At 50.5% G+C, this 25,126-nt stretch overlaps 1 protein-coding gene across 1 annotated transcript in view; it reads right to left on the bottom strand.

Annotated features, from left to right (window-relative positions):
* LOC133280930 (S-adenosyl-L-methionine-dependent tRNA 4-demethylwyosine synthase TYW1-like) overlaps positions 1-25,126 on the bottom strand; it is a 331,505-nt gene that overhangs the window by 13,150 nt on the left and 293,229 nt on the right. The window lies entirely within an intron of this gene.

The following is a 25,126-nucleotide window of genomic DNA, read 5'->3' as shown; positions in this document are numbered from 1 at the left end:
CCAGTTTTCTGCAAGAATGCAGTTTAAAAGGGCCTGAGCTGAAGTCACTGACACACAGCAGTAACCCATCACCACTGATTTAAGGTGCATTTTGCAAGTGGTAGCACAACTCCTACACTAGAACCACCACCCAAAAGGCAGTGTTCTGCTAAAGCTAGAAAATTAGTAAGGAAAAGAAAACACGAAATACTGTTGTTGAAAGGAACCCGTTCAAACTATATCACTATTTTATACAAATATAGAAAGAAGTGGAATCTGGGCACTGGAATTTTTCAGATTGCCCAAGCATGATGGAGAAACACCCAGCTTCATTCCTAGCTCTGCTCAGACTTCAAGAAAATGCTTTTAAAAAGCACAAAAGCCTTGTGATTTGTGGAAGGACTTGCTTCCATTAACTCAAAGCGGGACAGAAGACATGAGACAAGACTGCAGTCAAAAACATTACAGCATTTCATTCTCCAAGTGGCCACTTCTACAGACCATAAGAAAAGCACAGTTTCATTCACTGCCCAAAACCAAACCAACACAGACGGGATCAGAAAGTGAACCAGTGTGAAACACCCCTGTGACTGCCACGGCGCAAAGAGCCAGCACAGACCCTGCACCACAGAACAGCCAGGGCAGTCTCCCCAGCCCACCTCAGGTCCCTGTGTGTCAAAGCAACACCTGAGCTGCCTGGAGGACTTGGTGCCGCTCCAGCTTCTGAAGCGGGGGACTTGCTGCAAGACAAGAGAACTTCCCTCCCCACTGCCCAGTTCTAGACAGCCCTGTCTCCAGCAGCCCACTCCAATGACCATGGGCAAACACATCACCAGTCACTTACAAAAGCTCAGGCTCCAATCTTGGGGAGCAAAGGTGTTGGGATCCCACAGCTGCCGGACTCACACAGGACATGGAAAATCAGAGCCCAGCTCTGAAGCAAGGTGCCTCCACTGCAATAACAGAACTGTGTTCTCAGCAGCATCAGGAGACATTCTACTGATTTAGCAAGCAAGAAAAACTGAACGTATTCTCATCCTAAGAAAGAAAAGACATTAAACTAAACTGCCTTCAGTCTCCAGCTGAACAGAAGCTCCATCACCCTTCTCCTGGATCTGCCACTCAGAACTGAGGCTTCTGAACTGCAGGGCCCTCAGTCCAGCTCTTCTCAAGCTTGTCCTCCTCTGTTTTGAAAAGGCCATTAAGTTCTCTACAGCTTGTTCAAAGGCCACTGATCTGATCAGCACTGGATTGGTAAAGCTCATTTGAACTACCTTCTTCTCTGGAAACAAAGTTTCAGTAACAAAATCAGAGTTTGAAACAGAAGTAAAAGCAGGGGCACAGCCGATCTTTAAGTATTTTTTGAGGAACACACACTTTTGGAGCTGAAGGCATGTGGACCATCATCTTCTCCCCCAAGCTGCTTAGCAGCTACATTAAACCCTTTGAACTCTGAAACACTCACCACACTCAGAGTGCATCACACTCAGATGTATTACCCAGCTTCAGGCTCCTTCCCTGCAAGGATAAGGTACCAACAGCCCCTGCCTAAGCCCTGTCCTGCCCCTGCTCAGAGCCTGCCATGACTGAGGGTCCACAGCAGTACCTCTAACAAAGAACACCGCCTGTCACTTGGCTTGCTAAAAGTCCACCACTAAGACTTCAAAGCCTGGGCCACCATCTGCTCTTTGCAGAACCTCACCTTGTTTTGTGAGCGCTTCTCTCAGAGCTGGGCTTATCATCTCTCGCTTCCCACCCTCCTCCTTCCTCCCAGCGTTCTCTTGAGTCAAGCTCATTCCAACACCTCCTTCCTCGAGCTCACCTTCTCTCTGTTTCAAGACAAGGAATTACAATCATTTAGATCCAAGCATCACAGTTTAAATGCTGGGGCACAGTTCAGCCACAGACCTGCTGAGCTTAAAACAGACACGAGTGTCCACGCATTAATTCTTGCATTCCTGTCATTCTGCTTTTTACCCCTCTTCCCATTGGACTCTCACCTTTCAGTTTTAGATTTAAGACAGAAAATATACTAATAAATAAATAAATAAATAAATCACCACACCAGAAACCAGGTGGACTTGTTCTACTAACACAGCAACCAGCTTCAAGCAAGCTGGGCTAGTGGAAGGTAGGTGGGGTGGAACTAGGTGAGCTTTAAAGTCCCTTCTAACCCAAAGCACTGTGCGATTCTGTGATTTAATAACAATCTCTAGGGCATTTTAAGAAACAAGCTGTTTGAATCTCATGTGGGATTGAATCCCCTGAGTGGGACCCCCAGGGTTGAAGCCCAGGTGTTTCATGGCTGCACAATAACCTCATCTCTCCACAGAGCACAAACCAGAGGGAGCAAAACATTGCCTGGAGTGACAAGGGTCTAGGGGTGCAGCCCAGGACACAGGGGGGATCTGGGCTCAAGAGCACACTGAAGCTGGATCATGGGGAGCTTCTTGTCACCCAAAACCCCGAAGTGCTTCTCTTCACGGCTGCTCCATCCATTCTGCCCAGCCTGTGGTTGTGCTTGGGATTGAGCTGTCCCAGATGCAGGACCTTGCCCCTGCCCAACCTCATGAGGTTTGCACTGGGCCCACACATAAGGAAGGAAGCAAGGAGATAAAATCTTCATCTTTTTACTATTAAGCATCAAACAAAGAGCTTCTCCTCCCACAGGCTACCATTCAACCCAGAACTAGGCCCAGCCATTCAACAGGAAAAGACAGGCACTATCTGAGCACAGATTTGTGAGCTGCTCTGAGCAAAACGCTATGCAGGATTTAGAAGTGGACACATCCTGGCCTGTCTGATCTACACTCTCATGCCAGGTTAGTTCTCCCCGAAGAACCAAAGCTGCGCTACGGAGCACACAGAATCATATCATACAATGGTTTCTGTTGGAAGGGACCTTAAAGAGCGTTACATCTGGTTCCAACCCCCTGCCATCATAGTATTAAAAAGGCAGGGATTGACTTAAGTACAAAAGAAACATCCTGCCCAAGACAGCCTTCCGATACAGGAAAGGTCTGTCTGAATATCAAGGCTTTGCCTCTAGTGCCTCTTACAGCAGTGTCTGAGGAAAGCATCTGAACGGAAGAACAACAAGGAAAACTGCCTTTCTGGCAGGGCAGAAACACTTTTCAATACTCATTTTTCCTCACAGGGATGACAATTCCCCTCCCCAGGCCCAATGGAAAGCCTGTAAGGAAAATAACCAGTTGTTTTTCTCTGAGCTGCACCACCTCACTTGTTCAGTTTGGCAAGTGACTGGCTTCAGGTATTTCTTGTGGGAAATAGAAGTCACACCCTGGGAGATTTACTTACTTGATCAATAAACCTTTCATAGCTATTATTTAGGGTTTGAGTGGTGAGAGCAGAGTTAATTTTCCACAGAGCAAACTTCTCAAGTCCTGGGGATTTAGCAGAAAGTCCTGCAGCAAATCCAAGACAAATGACAGTCTTTCCACAACAAATCAAGCAAGCAGTGATAAAAGCCAGCTTCTCAGGCCCTGGAAATCCCACAAAACCAAGAAACTCATCATCCTCTGGTCTGCACTGACAAAAGATGAGAAAACCTGGGGATACACTCCAATGGTACCTCCAGACTCAGCACAGCTCCTGCTACAGGCTGCAGGAAGGGGCTTTGCTACTGCCATAGAAGCAGACCTGAGTAAAAGCAACTGAGCCTCAAGTCTAAGGACTTATGATCACCTCCTCTACACGTGAAGGCAAAAATCCCACCTCTTCCCTTTCACTGCCATACAGGCAGAGCAACAGGCAGCAGCAGCACATAGTGAAAGCAGAAGCCCATTTTGGATGGGTCAAGAGCAGAGGATGTCTGACACAGGGCACAGACACAGGCAAGGACCTCAGCATTCTGTGAGAGCTGTATGAAGCTCAGCAAGGCCAAGGGCAAGGATGTGCACGCGGGCTGGGGCAATTCCAGGCACAAACACAGACTGGGGGAGAATGGATTGAAAGTAGCCCTGAGAAGAAGCACATGGGGCTCTTGGTCTACAAGAAGCTCCAGTGGGCACTTGAGCCCAGAACCCCCCCGTGTGCTGGGCTGCACCCCCAGAGTGTGAGCAACAAGTCAAGAGAGGGGATTCTCCCCCTCTGCTGTGCTCTGGGGAGACACCCCACACCCCCCCACACCCCCCATACCCCCCGTAGTCCTGATCCAGCTCTGGGGCAACAGCACAAGAGGGACTTGGAGATGCTGGAGAGAGGCCGGAGGAGACTATGGAAATGCTGCGAGGCCTGGAGCAGCTCTGCTCTGGAGCCAGGCTGGTTCAGTCCGGAGAAAAGAAGGCTCCTGAAGGGGAGACCTTAGAGCAGCTCCAATGCCTAAAGAGGCTACAGGAAACCTGGAGAGGGGCTTGGGACAAGGGCCTGTAGGGACAGGACAAGGGGAATGGCTTTAACCTGCCAGAAGGGAGACCGAGATGAGCTCTTAGGCAGAAGCTCTTCCTTGTGAGGGTGCTGAGGCGCTGGCACAGGGTGCCCAGAGAAGCCATGGCTGCCCCATCCCTGGCAGTGTTCACAGCCAGGTTGGACACAGGGGCTTGGAGCAAGCTGCTCTCGTGGAAGGTGCCCCTGCCTGTGGCAGAGGTTGGGACTGGACAAGCTTTAAGGTCCCTTCCAACCCAAACCACTCTGTGATTCTATGCCAAGGCAGAGGTGTTGCTGCCCCTCTGACAAATCTCAGTTCAAGCGTTTCAAAAGATTTCCCACAAATATACCTATGAAACTTATCCTCTGCCACATCCAAATCTGACCCACAGCACATACAACTGCCACTTCTCCCCTCTGATGTGCTCGCTCCAGGATGCCAAGGTGCCCACTATATCCATGTGTTTTCCATTTTATTACATAAAATACTCTTCAAACTAATATTGCAGAGGTGAGGAAAAAACAAAAAAAAAGGAGACCTAAACCCCATACAAAGTAGGATTCTTTAAGCTAACTGAATTGATCATTTTTAGCCGCATGGCTCGATACATTTATGTGCCTTGGCTAAAAAAATCACCTTCCCAAGAAGTTTCTATTCCCAGAAGGAAAATGACACCTAGAATATCCCAGTTCTGCCTGAACATCTTTCCTAGTTAACCTCCCAGACACCAGACAGGAGGAAACCCTCGCCTTCTCATGGCCCCATCCATCAAAAGTTCCAGGGCTTTCTAATCAATGAAAGGCACACACTTTAAGAAGACAATAATAACAAACAGAAAGCCTGCCTGGCAGCGAGGAACACTGCTACGACATTCCCAGTGGAGCTGTTAAATGCACTATTAAAGTTCAAGGATTACACGAACGGAGAGCTGAAGTTCACACCCGCAGAGCTCTGGAAGCAATACTGCAGTGGCAAGAGGACAGCTAAAAAAGCTGACAACTTGGCCCTTAGCTCAGGCTCATCTCTCAGTGGCATCACTGGCAAGAACCACCTGGGGGGTCAGAAAAGTGGATTAGACCTCAGGCTGCCCACAGGAACACCACTTGGCTCCTTGCAAAACAGCCTTCTACAGGACTAACACATGCTACTTCTTGAAACAAACGTTAACTAAACTAATGATTGAGACCCAAATGTCCTGGGTAAAGTGTTTGCCTTTAGCATTTTTACGAGTTCGAACACAACCCAGATGGGCTTTAGGGATATCTCCTTATGAAATGATGTTTGGATTACCTTTTCTGACAACTCAAAAGGAGACTGCTACTTATGAGGGAGGAGATTCGAGTATCAGAAGACACAGCACCACGATAGCTCAGACTCTGGAACATTTGAGATTCAAAGGACGGATTCCCTAGTCGACGCCTCTAGACTTTAAAATTCATCACATTAATCCCGGGGAGTTGTAGCACTGGGAGGGCCATTAACCGCCGGAGCCGTTGAAGCTCTTCCCCCAGGTGTGTGTGCTCGCACACGTACGTGCCTGCGCGTGAGAACACGCGTGCAGCACCCGAGTGTGCGCGTGGGGGAGCGTGCCTGGTCGGGTCCCTTCCGGCGGCTCCCAAAAGAGCTCACTCTGGAGCCAGGAGAACTTCAGTTGCTTTTTTTAAAGCAACCGGGAGAGCTCAGCACTGTTTTCCATCCAGCCATCTCCAAGCCCGAGCACCCCTGATCCCACCAGTGAAGCACTGCGACTGGGGAGGAGAATATCCCAGCGCGAGGCTGGAGAGGTCTGCTCCTTCCGACGTTATTTGCCAGCCCCGGGCACCAGGGGAAGGAGAATGCACCTTCAGTTAAAGATGATGCAGGGAGGGGAGAGAGAAAAGGAGAGGATAAAGAGAACACGTGATGCCCCGGATTCAATCAGCCAGAAGCAAGGAGGTAGGTGCTGGTGCCCTCTCATTTTTAGATTCACAGATTTGAGGGCCAGAGGGGACCGTGATGATCATCTGGCCTGACAGTCTGTATTATGTAAAAGCCACTTGAAGCCAGACAGTGCCACCAGCTTTTTAGAAGCAACAGCAAGCACTGGGGAGCTTATAAAGACTGTGATTCTCCCAAGGTAGAGGGATGTGGGAATGCCAGCACATCCCAGGTACAGAGGAGGCCAGATACATCCACCCCAGTGGGTACCATCTGAACAGGCAATAGCACCAGGGGAAAGAAAACATCGTTTCCCTTCTGTGCCAGGCAATTCCTTTGCCTAGCAAAGAGGGATAAGCAAGCACGGAGGAAAAAAAAAGCCACCCCTTCCTTGTGTTTTCCTTTTGAACCTTGCCTGGAAAAGGGATCCCAGCCCCGGGGTGTCTCTTGGCTGCTTTTGGTGTTTGCATCCCCCGGGGTGTCTCTTGGCTGCTTTTGGTGTTTGCACCCTCTGGATCCTGAGCATTCCCAGAAAGCCCGAGGAGCACCCGTCCCTCTTGCCAGGCCTGATCCACAGGCCACAAGCTTTTCATGCAGCCTTTGTCTGTACAGCACCTCCAATCCCCAGCTCGATGGGGATGGGATGCTCCCACCACTCTCTTGTGTCCCCAGACCCTCAGAACCATCTCTCTCCCTGGCTTCCACGCTCCCTGGGATGCTTCTCCACCACCCTGATCTTTCCTGGGAGCAGTCACCAACTGCTGTTCCAGGTCTTCCTTGGGCTTCCCAGGGGTCCCAGCCCGAGCTCCACCACGTGTTCTGCTCAGCTCCTCACAGCGCAGCCAGTCCATGCCCCCAGCAACAAATGTACCTGCCCCGAGCATCCTCTCTTGCCTGCCTACCGCCTTCCCGCCCCCAGCGAGCCCTCTCATGTGCACTGAGCATCACGCATTCCCTGGGAATGGAGGTGGCGGATGGGGAGGGGTCAGCTCCCGCCATGGGCACTCCGGGTTCCCATTTCAATGGCACTTGAACTGGAGGGTGTGTGCAGGGCTGAAAGGCTCCCTATTAAATTGCCAATCTGATCACGTGCTGCCGGGATGTGGCCGTAGCTAAGCAGCAGCACCACCCCACAGCCGCTTCTTGGCTGGTGACTCCGCTGCTGGCTGCTCCTTGGAGTGCCCCCAAAGGAAGGAGCAACCAGCCACAGCACCCCAGGAAGGGTGAGGGGCAGAGCCAGCTCTGCGCAGCCCCGGGCACCACCCCACTAAAGGCTTTGGTACTCGATGCCCAGCTTGGGGGGGTCACAGCACGAAGCTGTCCCGCCTGCAGGTGCCCCCAGCACTTGAGAGTGTTCAAGGCCACGTTGGACACAGGGGCTCGGAGCAAGCTGCTCGAGTGGAAGGTGTCCCTGCCCGTGGCAGGGGTTGGAACTGGAGGAGATTTAAGGTCCCTTCTACCCGAACCAGTCCGGGCTTCTAAGACCATGCTCCACACCCCAAGGGGTGGCACCGCCGAGCTCGGGCCCGCACCACCGCTCCCGGTGCGGCCCCGCGGGATCCGCGCCCGAAGGCAACGGGCCCCGAGGGTGCTGGAGCGGAAGCGGAGCTGCCGCGGGTTCCGGCCGGGGCAGGGAGCGCCGCGCCTCAGCCCCGCGGCACCAAGGGGTCCGGTGCCTCCGGATGAACCCAGCGGTTACGGCCCAAAAGCGTGCTCTGCCCCGCAGCGCCCGCTCCCGGCACCGCCCGGAGCTCGGCCCGGGCATCCCCGCGCGCAGAGCGCAGCCGAGGCGGAGGAACAGCAAAGGGGCGGGGCGGGGCGGGGCGAGCGGCTCCGCCCGAGCTGGGGAGCGGCAGCGCGGAACCACGGCCCGGCGCAGTGCGCGTGCGCCGCCCGCAGGTGAGCACGGAGCAGCGCGCCTCCAGACGGAAGCACCCCCCGGGCAGTGGCGGCGCGTGCCCGCGGGACAGAGCGGCCCCGAGCGGAGACACCGCGCTGCCAGCACAGCGCCCGGCTCTCTGTGGTACACGTGCGACGCTCTGGCCGCAGGCGTGCCTCTCTGTGGTAGAAGGTGCGCTCTAGCCGCCTTGCTGTGGTGCATGCGCGGTGCTCTGGCCACAGGCCTGCGTCTTTATGGTGCTGGTAACGGCTCCACGGCCCGTTCAAGTTGTCAAGCAGGTATGCTTTTTATTCAGCAGCTGAGACGCACGGGGATAATTCCTCAAAGTCACGCGTGCCTCAGTGTTGTTTCCCTCTGCGTTTATTCTCTCAAGTTACATATACTCGTAAGGTTGCGCAATACGCCTGTACCTATCCCCGCTTTGTACTAGAATGAGCTAGAAGGTCCTTTGCGCCTGTGCAGTGCCCCCTCTGGTCATGGGCAGGCCCTCAAGATGAAGTAACTGAGTCTTCCTCCTGTGGGTAGGGGCCTTCAGGATGAAGTAACTGAGTCTTCCTCCTGTGGGTAGGGGCCTTCAAGATGAAGTAACTGAGTCTTCCTCCTGTGGGTAGGGGCCTTCAAGATGAAGTAACTGAGTCTTCCTCCTGTGGGTAGGGGCCTTCAAGATGAAGTAACTGAGTCTTCCTCCTGTGGGTAGGGGCCCTCAAGATGAAGTAACTGAGTCTTCCTCCTGTGGGTAGGGGCCTTCAAGATGAAGTAACTGAGTTTTCCTCTTCTGGAACTTTTCACCTTTTAGTCTTCACGTATGGCCTGTGGGTTTGGTCGGGGTCCCAGCCATAAACCATCTGCTTCTCCCCCTTCAGGCGTCTGCTTTTCCTTATCAATAGCTGCTTATCAGTAGAATCAGTCTGCTTTTCCTTGTCAATAGAACCAGGTGTCTGCTTTTCCTTTTCAATGGTTAGTGCCTTTGTTCTGCTTAGTAGGCGTGAGAGGTACAGACAATACTAACGCCCCTGTACGTTGGTTAACCCTGTATCAATCCCCCCTTTTTCTACAAAATTAGATAATTCTTTTACTGTGTGATTTATGACAGAGCTATCCATGTTCCTTCTATCGATTTATGAAGTGATTTTGATATACACTGTATTATGCCAGGTACAGTCATTAAAATGAGTAGTCCTATAGCTAAGATTAGAAGGCCTCGTTTAAGTATTTCCCTGAACCGTCCAGTCACTCCTAGGTTATTTAGCCATTCAAGGCTTCTGGCCAATCTGAAAAGGTGTCCGATAGTACCAACAAATGTCTGTACCCCCTTTTTCTGTCCTTTTGCAAATTCTGTCACAATGTTTTATACACTGCCGTTACCATCCAGAGTCTTTTTGAAATAGTTTCCTGTTTCTACTTGATATTTAAATTTCATTTCTTTTTTCAATCTTCATCATTTATCATAGATCATTTACAATTTCAGGAAGAAAATTTTGTTATACCACAAGCAATCGGTATTAAAACAATTATCATTCCTGGCACCGGTTGCCTTAACCAGGAGAGATCAGGTAACCATGAAGGTAAGTTTTTCTACATTTCTTCAAACCCCCAGGAGGTATTGTCCTTGGCCATTTTCTGAAATCTTTTAGTTTGTTTCCAGATTTCCTCCTGATCTGTTTCAGGAACAGCAATTTTCATTGATTCTTGTTCCACTTGGATTATATCAGTGGTTTTACTTTCTGTTTCCTCTATGGTTGCTGAGATATTTATGACTGCCTTTTCTAATTCCCTTACTCCCAAAGATGGAATTAGCCATCTCACAAAACTACGAAACTAGCAAAACTTCTAACCCAGGTTCCGAGATGGGGTATCACAGCACCTAAGGTGCATGCCCCCTTCCAGTTGGGGGTAGGGTCTTATAAGTACTTTCTCCACATAACCAATGCCATCCTTTCCCTTCAGGAGCGGGCCACCACTGAACCACAATACCATATATTAATAGTGTGATTGCAATTTGAATAGTGACTTACACCTGTGGCATTTAAACAAACCTCATACCCTGGTTCCTGGTGTCATACGTCTTCGTACACAGGTATAATATTCTTTGCTTCGATTAGGATTAACTGTGCCAAATCTTAGGTTTGTCCGTGAGATAGTGTTAGAAATTGGAACTCCAATTAATGGAAGGCCCTGCTCTTCTCCTGATTCAGGCAACTGTGCACACAGCCAACAGTCACTACAATTAACAACTTTAGTAACATTCTCCATTAATTTCAGGTATAAGTATTAGTCCCAAGCTGGTATGTCAGTTATCACATAAATCCAAATTATGACTGCTATCATTTCATATGCGAGGGTCCTGAAGGTTCAATCCGCCATGTCTTCTCTGGTTCTGGTGCTTTCTTTATTCTTGCAAGCAGGTTGTTCCTTTATCTTCACTGCTGTAAAGGTGGTCAGTATTATTGGATATGGTCTGCTCCACTTCTCCTGTAGAGGATCTCCTGAAAAATTCTTAACGTAAACCCAGTCTCTGGATCTAAAAGGGTGAGTCGGATAATCCGTGCCTCTCACTCTTGTCCTCAGTATTCTCTTATTTCTTCTGATTGTTTTCCCAGATTGACCAGAAATTTTAGGAGATAGCCTTCTCCCACTTTCAGAAGACTTTCTCCTTTAAACTGGGACTGATACGGTCTTCCACATAAAATTTTACATGGGATAGCCTCGTCTTTCAACCGAGGTTTAGTTCAGATTCTTAATAGAGCCAGCGGTAAGGCTTGGTATCAATATCTTGACATATTTTATTAATCTGTTGTTTGATCATCTTTTCTACTTGCCCGCTGGCCTGAGGCCTGTAAGGAACATGTAGTTGCCCATCAGTTTCTAATTTTTGCTAATTTCTTGTCATTATTTTGCACCAAAGGGCGAGCCTCGGTCGGAAGAAATTGCCTCTGGTACTCCAAAACAAGGTAGTATACTGTTTAACAATGTCCCAATTACTTGTCTTGTATTATTTATTCTACAAGAGAATGCTTCTGGCCACCCTGAAAAAGTATTCGTTAACACCAACAAATATTGGTCTCGGTAATTCAGAAAAATTTATTTGCCAGTGCTGTCCCGGATAACTTCCTCCCCAGTTGTACCAATTTGATTTCTATTTTCAATTTTAGGATTATTCTTGAGACAGAGCTGACATTGTCACTAATTGAACTATGTTCTATAGATTCCTTCCTGCAATTTGTTCATCTGAGTATTTATACAAAGAGTTGCTAGCTACCTCAATGAGTTTTATTACGTTCCCCCTGAACTAGCTTCCAGAGTTGGTTATAGGGGACACAATCCGCCCATCAGGTATCTGAACCCAGTCTTCTTTGTTTTCCTCTCCTTTGAGATCTCCAATCAATTTTCTATCCTCCTTTGAATATCTAGGTTTAGATTTCTCAATTGTTAGTTTGCCATCAGGGATTAAGGGAATGAGTTTAGATTGTTGAAATTGGCCAAATTTCACCTTGTTGATACCCTCGGCAATGCATAATACCTACTTCCTCAGGTAGCTGAACAGCTTTCAGTAGTTGTAACATGTGTAATCTGTTTCTCCTGTGTGTTCAAAGGTCCTCATTCTTTCCAGATGGTGCCCTGTGCATGGACCACACCAAATGTGTATTTAGAATCAGTCAAAATATTTATCCTTTTGTCTTTAGACAATTCCAGGGCACCTTCCAGGTTTCTTTCAAATCTGGTCGGCTTGAATATAGTTTCATATAGTGGCCAAGCAGTCGTGTGTTAATAGTTGCTGGATTCACAACATTAGTGACCACAATTTCTATGCCATCGTGTTGCACAAGGGTGGCCTGGTATTTTAAAAAACATGAGGGAGATAAGCAGTGTGCTTCTTTCTGTTCCAGGAATGCTAATACAACATGGGGCACTAGCACAGTAATTTTCATTTTTTCTTTTTCTTTCTTTTTTTTTTTTTTTTTTTTCCCCAAGGTGAATTTGCGAGCCTCTTCAATATTCGTGACAACTGCTGCCACAGCTCTTAGGCACCCGGCCATCCTTTGCTCGCTTCATTCAGCTGTTTTGAAAAATACACCACTGCTCTCTTACAGGGTCCTCGTTTCTGAGTAAGGACCACCAAAGCTATTCCCTGTTCTTCATAGGAATATAGCCAAAAGGATTTAGTCACATCCAGAAGTCAGAGCTGCAGCTCTCATTAGCTCTGGTCTTTAAATTTCTAAAGCCCTCCTCTGCTGAATCAGTCCATTCCAAAGAGAGAGGGTTTAGCAGTTCATATAGGGGTCTTACCAGAACACCATAATCATGCATCCAAAGTCTGCATCATTCCCAGGAACATCTGGACCTCCTTGATGGTTGGCAGTCGTGGAGTTTGACAGATGGCTTCTTTTCTAGCCGTTCCAAGTTTTCTCTGTCCTCCTGTTATTTCATATCCTAGGTAGGAAAGTCGGGTTTGGATTAGTTGGGCCTTTTGTCTGGTTACCCAGTAACCATTCAGTCTCAGAAAATTCAATAGTCCCACCATCCACTGGACACATTCTTCCTTTGTTTCTGTGGCAATTAATAGGTCATCCACATATTGTAACAGAGTCCCCGTCTGAGTGGGTGGTTTGCATGATCCTAGTTCCAGTGCTAACTGATTTCCAGAAATCGTTGGACTGTTTTAAACCCTTTAGGTAATATTGTCCCAAGTTAATTGGGTTTTCTTTACTGTGTCAGGATGTTCCCATTCAAAAGCAAATAAATGCTGGTTTTCTTTGGCCAATGGTAAGCAAAAGAAAGAGTCCTTTAAATCCAAGATGGCAAACCATTTCTGATTCAATTTAGTCAATAAGGTATACGGATCAGTTATTACTGAATATCCTCTACAAATTTGTTGATTCCTGAGATCTTGAACCAGTCTGCAAATTTTCTTTACTGGCAAGATAGGAGTATTATATTCCAATTCACATTCAGTTAAGAATTTCTATTTTAATTCCCTCTCTTGCAATTTTAGGGGATATTGTTTTATTCTAATTGGGCAGGCCCCTCTTTTTATTTCTACTTTAACAGGCAAAGCATTTTTTGCCTCACCTGGAATTTCAGATGCCCATACTCCCAGCTATACCTGGATTAAGGATTTCTTCTATTTCAGGGAGGTCCTCCTGCTCGCTTTTTCTGTTGAATTAAAGATAAACTCAAAACTGCAATTAATTGATTTTTAACTCTTAATTCCATTTTGCCTTCTTTAAATGTTGCTTCTTGCCCTAATAAAGATTTTGGAGAATTTAGCATGCATAAAAATTTTATTGTTTTATTCCTATTTGTTTTCCCAATTTGTACTTTAAGGGTTTCAGAAAGAATGCCTCTTTATGCCTTTTTTTTTTTTTCGGTTTGTTTTTTTTTCTTTTCCTTGGTGGCCAGTAGCTCCCACGTCTGTAACAAATTCTTTTCCCTCTGAATGAATGCCGAATAAGTTGCTCCTGTATCCACTAAAATTCCACTTTATTTCCTCTAGACTCTAGCTTTAATTTAACCAGTGGATCTGCTAGGGTAGATTCCCCAAGTCCCTTGTCAGTCTAGTTCCAATTCAGCCGCCGGAGCGACCCCATGGCACCCCCCCCCCCCTCCAGGGCAGTCTCACTTCCAACGTCCAGAACTCCCCACAACACACACCCCAATCCGGTCCCATAGGAGAAGAACCCACTTCCCCCACCTTTGCCCGACATTCCTCCTCCACCAGTTTCAAGGCATTCAACAACCCCTCAGTCCCGTCTACCAACACGTAGTCCCGTCTGTTCCCACTTGTTTGCCTGCCCCGTGCTCAAACACAGGAGCTGCGCAAGCTCCCCGTCTTGGTTTCCCCCCCTCCCCGTTTTTTTTTTACAGCTGCTCACCCTGCTCTGCTGGGGTTACAGATGCCTGCCTCTGCAACAGTACTTCTGGTTTAATGTGAATGTGCTGCTTGTTGCCAGTGACAGCAATTTCCTCCTCCTTACCAAGATCTGATAGGACAGGTAGAGAGGGTGCTCCTCTCGGAGGTACCTGTGATATATTATTTTCCTATTATTTTCATTCCCCCAATATCACAGGCTGAAAAACATCTCTCCAGCTTAGCTTTCTGTGCTTCTCTTAACAAATCCTGTAACCCGCCATCTTGCCAGTCATCTAATTTCTCCAGGTTTGGGTTTTTTTTGTTTTTGTTTTTTTAATGTCTCTCCGAGATTGTGCCACAAATTGAGCTTTTAAAAGCACTTCTCTTACTGGGGAAGCTGGATCCACTCCAGAATACATTTGCAAGGTTTTCCTTAATCTGTCTAACCAATCAGTAGGAGACTCATCCTTCTCCTGATGCTCACTAAAAGCTTTATTAATATTCTGTCCCCTTGGAACTGCTTCCCTAATTCCCTGTATTATAATCTCTCTCAAGTCTGTCATGCTTTGCCTATCATGGCCACTCTGATTATTCCAATAGGGATTCTGATTAGGCCATTTTTGCTCTCCGGGAGGACCCTGTTGATGTCATCTCTCCCAGTTCCTCATTCCGGCTTGCCTAATCATAGATTTTCCTTCCGCAGTAAATAATATTCCCAATATTGACTGCATCTCCTCCCAGGTATAAATATTAGGACCTAAGAACTGGTCCAATGGTTCAGAAACCCCCAAAGGGTCGTCTAATAACCGACCCGTCTCCTTTTTGAAGGCTCTTACATCGCTCGTATTCAGGGGTACTGATACAAATCCAATCCCCCCTCCATTTCCTCCCATCGGCACCTCTCGGAGGGGAAATAGAGTTTCTTTTTCTTTTGTTTCCTCCTGAAAATTTTCATTCTCCTGTATTTTTATTTTACTTCTGGTGCGACTGGAGGGAGGGGAGGATGGGGGAGCCGACGATCGGGTGGTATCGGTGGGTAAGCACCTTCCCGATCACCTCTCGAGTCCCGCCCTCGATAAGAGGGTGGTAAATTATCTAAAGGCTCCCGTGATGATTTATTTGGTTTATTCACCTTCCCTTTCTTTTCTTTCAAGGGAAATAACGAAACCGTTATAGATGACCTTTTCATTGTTTTCCTCCTGTTGCTGGGGTCTTACGTTCCGGTGAAGAAACGTGTTAAAAAGTTATTGAATTCCTTGGTAATGCATTAACAGGGGATGTCTATCACAAGCTTAACCACCATCTCAGCCCTCCTAAATTCCATTTCTTCTATAGTTACTTATTCAATACACAAGTTTCACCTCATCCTGTGACAGGATGTATCTCTTGATTACCTAAGCCCCTGAAGGCATTCAAGCAGTTAAAGTACCCCTTTAATTAGCAAAGCGTTTGAGACATTGGAGTAGTTAAACAAAGTACCCCTTAAAGTAACAAAGCGTTTGATTAAGAAGGATTATTCCTTTGTTTCTTCTTCTTTTTCATCATTGTATTGACAGGAAAATCTAATCATTCTTATACATTCTACACAGGATACAATGATTTCAAGGGCAGCGTCCGCTCCGGGAGTGCCGGGACCGAGTCCGGGAGGAGCCGCGGAGCGCCCCTGGGAGCGCTGCAGCCGCCCGGGCCCCGCCGCGGCCTCACTCCGCCTCTCCCCGCCGCAACGTAGGTAACGGCCGTGCCCCGGGCGCACGCGGGGCTCGAGGCTTCAGCCCCTGCCGAGGAGGGACCGGGGCTCTCGGCCGCGGCAGCTCCGGCAGAGCCCGTGCGCTCCCGCCCGCGGCAAAGACAACCCCTGCGGGCCGGGCCGGGCCGGGGCGGGGCAGTGGCCGCGAACAGGAGCGAGCTGCGGGAGGTGCCCCGAGAGCCGGCTCTTTGTGGGGCAGGAAACGACGCGGAGGTTGCTCGCGTTCGGCTGCCCCCACAAAGGCTTCGCTGGAAGCAGCGGAGGAGCTCCGAGCAGGAGGGTGCGGGAAGCGGTGGGAAGCGGGGTCTGGAGCCGGCGCTCGCTGCTGAGCGTCGAGCGAGCAGGTTCTTCCCTTCGCTGCTAGGGCAGCGCAGCGGCTGAGGATGGAGCTGCCGGGTGTGGGGTGCCTTTAACGGCTTCTGAGTTTCCGAGCGTTACCCGCGGGGGAGGGCTGGAGGGGACTCTGGGTCCTGAGCGCTCAGCCCTAACTCGGTGGCTGCCCAGGAGCTGCTTCCCAGCGCGGGGCTCAGCCCCTGGCTCGGCCCCTTTGCTCCTCGGCACGAGGTGGCAGTAGGGGAGGGAGGAAGAGCCATAAACTGGCAGCAACAGGAGCCTGGCTTAGGCTTGACCCGCGCAGAGTCCACCTTACGGGAAGCAGTGCGGAGCTTGAACCTCAGCGACGTCCTCCCAGTCTCCAGCCACCAGAGAACACCCAGCCCTCCTGCAGCACAGCCCCCTGCACAATACCCAACAGAGGACCCAAATCTCGACCGGTCTGGCGAGAGTCAGGATCATTCCCACGCCATGGGGCAGACCAACAGGACTGACAGGATGGAGAATGAGGATAGCGCAGAAGATGAGGAGGAAGCACCATCCCCAACACAGGACTCTGCTGGGACAGATGAGGAGCAGAAGCAGCAGGACAGCGATGGGACAGTGGGCAGCGAGGGTGCAGAAGAAGAGCCAGCAGCAGCAGAAGGTAGAGCAGAGCAGAGACTGAGCACTACGCAGCATTTCTTCTACGCTCTGCTGGCTAAAAACACCCCCCTGCTGCCAGCAGCACACCAGAGGACACGGCTGCAGCAGAGCGTTCCTCTCTAGGCGGGAGACCACCCACCGCCCCTACAAGCACCACCACACACGGGCAGCACAAGGAGCAGGAACCCCCGAGCCCAAGGGCACAGGGCAGCTCCAGGGCCCCGGGCGGCGCGGCCACGCGAGGACCCCCCTTTGACACCCTGCTCAGCCGCCACCGACACTCTCTGGATCCCTGCCCAGGTTCATGGCACAGGTGGCTCGAGCCCTGCGCGAGGACTGTGGCCTGCCCCAGCTCCAGCAGGCCTGCGCCGAGATGGTCTTGAGGACGGGGCTGCTCCTGAGGCTGCTGAGTGAGAGGCAGCGTGACCCGGAGCCCTCTGACCTCCTGGAGCAGTGTGTGCGGGAGGAGGATGCCGGCACCTCTCGTTCCCATGCCCAAGTCCAGGCGGGGGAGATGGGCAGTGAATCTGCAGAGACGGTAGGAGAGAACGGGGCATGGCTGCATGTGTGTGTCTGGGCAGTGGGGTATGGAAGGGGCCTCCATTCCCTCCCCGATCCTCTCCTCCCTGATGCACTCTCCTTTTCTCCCAGGAGATGGCCAATCACACCTTTGACCGTTGGCTGCCGCTGGTGCTGGCGCTCTCGCTGTTACTGACCCTCATCACGTCCGTTGCTCTCCTGGTGCAGTGCTGTTTCAAGGTGAGCCAAGGACTCGTTTGCCAGAGCGCTGCCAGCCAAACCCTGGGGCTGGAGAGCACAGGGGCGGGGGGGTGGGGTGTGTGCTCTCACAGTGCTCATGGGGCCCCGGTGCTGCTGTGGATGCCTGTGGACATGCTGGCGAGCACAAAGGATGTCTTCCCAGACTTGGAGCTCATTGTGGTACCCCACCCTGGAGCTTGGAGGTGTTCAGAGCTGCTGGGATCTGCTTGTCCTGGCTCCTGGTGGAAATGCTGGTGCCGAGTTCAGCTCTTGTTCCATGTAGGAACTGCTGAGGGTTTCCTTGATGTTGCTTCCTTGGCTATATCCTTAGATGCTATTTCCTTGCTGTTATTGTCCCAAATCAGCTCAAATGACCCCCAAAATGGATTTAATGGTCCTAAACCAGGTCCCAAATATCCCAAAATGCCCCACAAGTCCCCACAGCAGCTCAACATTCACCCCAAATGCCTCCAGACAGCTGGAATTGCCCCAAATTATGCACGAAGAGTACAAACTCTGCCCCAAACCTTCCAGAAATTCCCCCAAACCACCTTCAAAAGCCCCAAATGACACTCAATCCACGAGATCCCAGAGTGCAGACATCCAGGTCCTGCTCCTAAGCCTAAGGTGCCAGGATAGAAAGCTGGTGCTTGGCAATGATCCGGCAGAGGAGTAGGTGAGTAGAGGATGGGGGGGCTCCTCCGAAGAAAGGGGGGTAACAGCTGGATTTGGGGCTGATTCCCCTAAAAAGACCTTTCCGTGACGGGCTGTGCTTGTGGTGGCCCCAAAATACTCCAAACCCCTGATTCTGGGTCTGCAAAGGTTGGGGTAGGGGGGCTGGTGTGGGGGGTACCCCCCCAAAACCCAGCACAGGCGGTGGAGGGGTGCGGTGCGGCGCCGCTCGCTGCTGCCATCTGTGTGCAGAGTTCGGTACTGCAGACGGTGGTGGTTGGAGGCGGTGCGCGGTGCGGCGCCGGGCCATCAGGGATGTTCCTGCTTAGAAGCAATTGCCAGAAGCAGATGCAAGGCGTCTACAGGCCTGAATTCCAATGCGTTGTTTATCATGCCTCACCAGAGGTGCTAAGTCATCCTCATGCTAAAAACTCAAGTTATTTCAGCTAAGGCCTAATGGCTTGGTCTCAATTTCCCCCCTTTTCCTTAAAATTGTGCAAATTCTTTTGCACAGTCCATAGTATGCACACCTGTTGAGCTACTGTAGGAACTTTCCACCACGTCCACAAATGAACAATTGTTAATAAAGCCATAGTCAGCAGTAGCACAAGCACAGGGTAGACCGATATATCAAAAAGTTGAGTTGCTGTAAGAGGTTGCCATTTTGTCCCTACCAAGAAAACTTCCCACCAGTGGTGCTCTCCAGTTTTCTTGGTGTCAGTGATGATTTCTTTGATTTCTTCTACATTATGCTTAACATCCCATATTGCTTGGTGAGAAGTTTTGTTGGCCTTCTGCATCATCTGCTCCAGCTCTGGGTCACAGAACATTTTCTTTAGCATTTCTATTTTCATTCCAATGTGTAGGGCATGTATACCATGGTATAACACATCGGTATCTTGTATTAGTTGGTAAATAGTGACAGGGGTGGTGTAGTTAAAATCGCATCCAATGATTTTGGTAAAATTGCACACACAAAAGTTAGTCGCATTTGTTTCTTCGATACACCTATCAATTGTTGCATTGTATAAGAACACGCGGTTCTTATACAAGTGTCGTGGTTTAAACCTAGCCAGACAGCTTGTTCACTCACTCCCAGTTAGTGGTGCCGGGCTGGAAGCAACTGAGGCCCCCCACCCGGGGGCTCTTCTCCTTTCCAGCTCCCAGTGTAATGGGGACGAGAATTGAAAGAATTCAACTCCCACGGGTTGAGACAAGAACAGTCCAGCAACCAATGTACAACACAAATCACCACCGCTACTACCAACGACAACAATGATAAGAGAAAATAACAAAGGAAGAGAATACGATACCACCTGCTGATCACAGGCCGATCTATATGTCGCATCTCTGCCCTGATGGCCTGAAGTGTCATGGGCCCACGGAGCCAAAAATAATTTACCCTTATGTTGCCAATCTAAGTCCATCTGTGCCACTTCAATCTTAGCAGCTTTATCCACTTGTTGGCTGTTCTGGTGTTCCTCAGTGGCCTGACTCTTGGGTACATGAAGATCTATGTGGTGTACCTTCACCACCAGGTTCTGCACCCACTGTGGCAGCAATATCTTGCCACAGTGCAGCAGCCCAGATGGGTTTACCTCTGCTTTGCCAGTTGCTCTGCTTCCATTGCTGCAACCACCCCCACAGGGCATTTCCCACCACCCATGAGTCAGTATAGAGATAAAGTAGTGGCCACTTTTCTCGTTCAGCAATGTCCAGGGCCAGCCGGATGGCTTTCACCTTGGCAATCTGACTCGATTCACCCTCTCCTTCAGCAGTTTCTGCAACTTGTCGTCGAGGACTCCATACAGCTGCCTTCCATCTCCGACACTTTCCCACAATACGGCAGGACACATCGGTAAACAAGGCATCCTGCTTTTCACTTTCTGACAGTTTATTATATGGAGGGGCCTGCTGCAGATTTTTGCTGGGGCTGATGTATGTAATAACACAACATTTATCGCAGTTTTACTTATGGGAGAAGCCTCAGTGTGGTCCTTATATATGGACAAGGCTGCCTTGGAGTGCAAAGGTACAGTTTTCAGGGTGAGCACCTAAAAGAGAAAAGAAACCTGTTAGAATGTACCTAGATTTCCGATGCTGTGGTGTTAGTAAGCTCCAAGTGCCCATCGGATGAGCTTCGGATATTGCAGTTGTGAAAGCTGCCTGCCCTGAAGTGTTTGCTCTTCCCTTCTGCTGGTGGTGCCGCATGTTCTGCATGAACAGTGATTTCCCAGAGCGAGGGGACTTTAAGCCATGAGGCTGTTTCTTCCTCTCAGGCTGGGTAACAGCGAGGGCGGGTGAGGCGGGCAGGCATGGCAGGAGCCCTCTCTCGATGCTGTGGGGATGAGGGATGGAAGCCATCAGGTGAGCTGGATTCACTGGTTCCTTTCCCACCTGCAGAGCTGCCGGGAGCAGCAGGCAGGGCACAGAGGCCTCTCTCTGGCTGTCCGCATGGGCAGCAAACACTCGTGAGCGGCCACTGCAGATGAGGCAGAAACCAGGGCACCGGCAAGCAAATGGGGTGTGTGGGGAGCCAGGGTGCCGTGTCCCACCTGCCCAGCGTCCCAGCGCTGCTGGAGCCTGTGTCCCGGTGGGAAGCCTGGCTGCGGGACTGGGGCTGGGACAGGCTGATGCTGGTCCCTGTCTCTGGGAGCCTGGGAGCTGATGCTCCCGTGGAGCAGTTACACAGGAGAGGAGGAGCTTTAGGAGAAATCCTGGCACTCCAACAGAGCAGCCCCCAGGAGCACCAGGAACACTGCTAGCAAGTAGCTGGATGGACCGCCGCCTGTGCATAGACACCTTTTCTTCTGCCTCCTCTGCTTGGGGCTGGCTCCTTGCTTTAAACCCTTTACATTCACCCTTTAAAACATGTATGTTTTTAAGACTCCACTTCCCAACCCAGGGCTTTGGTTGTGATTCTGCCTGGCTTTTCTAGAAAGCACTGGGTTTGTTTTGTTGTGATTTTTTTTTTTTTTTTTTGGGGGGGGGGGGGGGTTGTGGCAAAAAACGAAGGGTGTGACACTGTGACTTACCCTCCTCCTGAAGTCCCCAAGTGCCTCTGAGAGCCCAAGTCACGACAAGCCCAGAAATCACCCTGTGATTTGGGAGAGGCAGCTCTGCTGGGAGTGGATGGACACCTTCAGCCCCAAACAAGGCTGGGAATTGGGAATGAACCATGGAAACTGGGTCAGAATTAGAAAATCTCTTCCTGCCATGGACTGGGAGGGAACTCCACCTAAAACGCACACAAAAGTGGAGTAGAAAAAGCTTGCAGCACTGCAAGCAGAGAGCTCCAAGCATCCTGGGCTGTGTTTCGGCATCTCTATCTGCCCCAGCTGGAATGTCTCCCTGCCTGGAGGCGTGATGGGAGATGGCTTTGTGAGAGGCTGTGACCAAGTAAGTAGTCCACGTACCATGTGTGTGCCCCTGGCATCTGGGTAAAAAAGCCTCTCTCCAGCCATGCCAACCTGCTCCATCTCCCCTGCTCATCTCTTCTCCTGCCCTCCAGGGCTGCCGGTGCCTTTGCAACAGGCTGCAGAAATCTTGGAACCCTCAAGAGTAAAGTTGCTGCTGTGGGATCCCCAGTGCTGCTTCCTGGGCTGGGTAACATCACGCAGGTCTACTCCGTGCAGTGGGAATACCTCAGTGGTGCCAGCTCCCACACCGTCCTGCAGTACTACAAGGGATCCCACAGCCCAGCCATCCACGCACCCTACGCAGGACAAGCTGTTTTCCGTCCATCTGATGGATCTCTCCTGCTGGACGAGCGTGTCCAGGAAAGTGACAGTGGCATCTACAAAGCAACTGTCAACATGGGAGACAGGGAGAGCCTGAAAATCCTGCTGGAAGTCCTCAGTAAGTGGTGGGCATGGGAGGAAAGAAGGGGGTAATGGGTGCAAGCAGGGCAGGGGCGTTACCTGAGTGTTTATGGACTATCAGCCTGTCATGCATGGAGACATCACCAGGGAGACTCTGGGAAGAGGTTCCCAACATGTCCTAGGGAAGCAGATTTGGTGATGCTGCCCAAGGAGACCTTCCAGGCTGTGACAGAGGGCTGGGCTCTATCCTGGAAACACAGTTCCCTCCCTTGCTTTCTATTCTCAGTGCAGGGAGGGAGGGACTGGGGGAGTGCTGTGTGCCAGTGCCCTCTGCAGAGGGTACCTCCAGCACGTGTTGAGGGCAGGCAGAGCTAAGCCCATGGAGCCTTATGGAGAAGTCAGGTCAAAGTCCTCGGCCTCAGGCCACGCTGCCTGACGGTCTTTTTGCCATCTGCCGGTACCAGATGCTGCCTCAGAGATAAGAGCAGACTTGAAATAACACAGAAGTTCCTCCTCGATATCACTCCCAGCAATTCCCTTCATTTGCTTTGGCATTATCCCTTCGCTGCTGTCATAATGCTGCTGCCATAATGCTACCACAGCCCTTCACCTGGGAAGAAACCTCCCTGAACATCACGGTTGCAGGTGATGGCTGCTGCAGTTTCACCTCCCATCCTTCTTCCTTCTCTCCACCCTTCCTTGGAGATCCCTGGGTGGTTTCATCCCATGCCTCTGCCTTCATCCCCCAAGGTTCAGTCAGCTGCCCTCTCGGGAGGTTGTGCCCCACGTGCTGTTGACAAGAACATCATCCCCATAGTAGGATGATCGGCAGCAATTCCCAGTCTCTGATCCCACCAAGGCACAATCCTCAGCAGGATGGATGGCAGGAGATTGGCAGACCCCTCTTGGAGGAGGTCCCAAGTGATGGCCCTTGGCCAAGGCGATGGTGAGCAGAACATGGGGGGGGGGGGGGGCGGTTGGAGGGTGGCCAGGAAAGCCTATGGGCAGCACTTGTCCCAGGTTGGACATTCCATGGACCACAGCCTGCAGCACAAAGCACGAATGCGACACCAGGTGGCAAATGAATTGAATGTGTCCTGGTGACAGAGAAGCCCCATGGACCACCAGAGCCACCCTTGCTGGGCCCAGCGGTGGTGTCAGTCCCAGCTCCTCGGGTTTGTGTTTTCCAGGTCTCTCCCCTCCCTTGCAGGATGTGCTGAGGATCGCCGTGGTTGCTGTGGTCTTTGCTGCTGTCTCAGCATGGGGACCGATCATTCCCATCTGACAGTCTGAAAAGCTCTGGACAAGTGAGTCCAGTCAGGGCAACTGAACTCTCATGTGGTTTGTGTTGGAAGGGATCTTAAAGCTCATCCAGTTCCAATCCTCTGCCATGGGCAGGGACACCTTCCACGAGAGCAGCTTGCTCCAAGCCCCTGTGTCCAACCTGGCCTTGAACACTGCCAGGGATGGGGCAGCCACAGCTTCTCTGGGCACCCTGTGCCAGTGCCTCAGCACCCTCACAGTGAAGAAGCCCTTCACCCCAGCCCTTTGGATTTCAGCCCTGCTGTGGGTGCCTTTGGGCTTAGCCAGCTTTCTGAGGGAATGCCCATGGGGCATCACAACATCATGGACCTCAGGCAACTTCTCTTTGTCCAAGCCAAAACCATCCTGGGATACAGTGGAAACAGTATCACACCCACAGCTATTTGTAGGGTCTTCTTATGTCTTTGGGCTATGCAGGGTTTGGCACAGAGGGAGGCCACTGCAGACCTCTCCTCTGCCATGCGTGTGGGGCACCAGAGCCCCTGGCTCCAGAGATGCTCCACACTTTGCTCCTCCTCTCCCTTGCATCTCCTTTGAAATGTCCCAGTGCAGCAGCAAGGATGCTCTTTCCATCCGTTAGAGGTCGGTCTGGGTGTTTCTCACCTGGCTAAGTCAACTCCATCTTCCAGGTTTAATAGGTTCTCAGCTTCAGTGGAGTTCAGCCTCTGGGATGCCTGCACTAAATGGCAATGAAATGAATTCATTTCTGCCTCTTCTGTCCTGGGTTCAGCAGTAGCAGCCATTTTCTCCTTCTTAGTAGCTGGCGCAGTGCTGTGGTTTTGACTCTCAGCCTGGGAACAGCGGTGATAACACCCATGTTTTTAGTTGTTGCTCAGTAATGTTTACCCTGACCAAGGACTTCCTGAGGCTCATGCTCTGCCAGGGAGGAGGGGAAGCCGGGAGGAAGCAGAGACAGGACACCTGAACGAAACTGCCTAAAGAGGTATTCCATACCACAACACGTCGTGCCCAGTGTATAAACTGGGGGCAGTCACCCGGAAGGGCGAGATCACTGCTCAGGTCAGGGTAGACACAGCAGTGAAGCAGCTGTTTATTAATGTCATTGCAAAAACGGGTCTCCTGGCAAGCAGGCATACACAGCAAAAGCAGAACAATGATTTGTATTTCCTATGCTGTCCGCAAGTTCCCTCCCTTGTTTCCCCATTGGCTGGGGACTCCAAGGTTTACAGCCTATTCGACACGTATCAGCTACATGCCAATTGTCCCACCTCTCCCCTTACTCGATCTCTTACATCTCCCCTTACTCAGTTTTGTATGCCACTTCCTCTCATTTGTTTATCTCTTTTTATGGATCGATTTCAGAACTCTCTGGCAGACACGTGGTACCTCGACTTACGTTTAACCAACCTGCACCGGCTTAGTCACAGGTAGTACAAAGAGTATTCTTTTTAACCACAGAGTGTATCTTTCGTCCAGAGATGATACTGTCTTTAACCACAGAGTGTGTCTTTCTAAGTTACGGTACCTCAAACCCTTTGTTTTGTTCCTTGAGTAACAGCCCCAGCCCCAGTACAGAAAAATCTTAATATTGGAAAGCCTTAATCTTGCAAAGCCCCATCCCCAATTATGCAAAACCAACACTGTTTCTCTTACACTCCCTCTTATTCCTCTGTATGTGACTAAAATGTGGTGGTGTTTGAAAGGAGACTCTTTCTCCTGGGTGTTTCTCATTAAGCAGCAATCTCCCCTCAGTCAGGTTAAAGCCATTCCCCCTTGTCCTGTCCCTACACTGCCTTGTAAAAAGCCCCTCTCCAGGTTTCTCAGGCTCTCT

The sequence above is a fragment of the Pezoporus flaviventris genome, unplaced genomic scaffold (genome assembly GCF_033815535.1).
Source record: "Pezoporus flaviventris isolate CSIRO_AGI_PZ_B2104156 unplaced genomic scaffold, CSIRO_AGI_Pfla_v1 ptg000093l, whole genome shotgun sequence".
Classification (NCBI taxonomy): Eukaryota; Metazoa; Chordata; class Aves; order Psittaciformes; family Psittacidae; genus Pezoporus; species Pezoporus flaviventris.
Note: the sequence above shows the minus strand (reverse complement) of the source record. Positions and strands in the feature narration are given on the sequence as shown.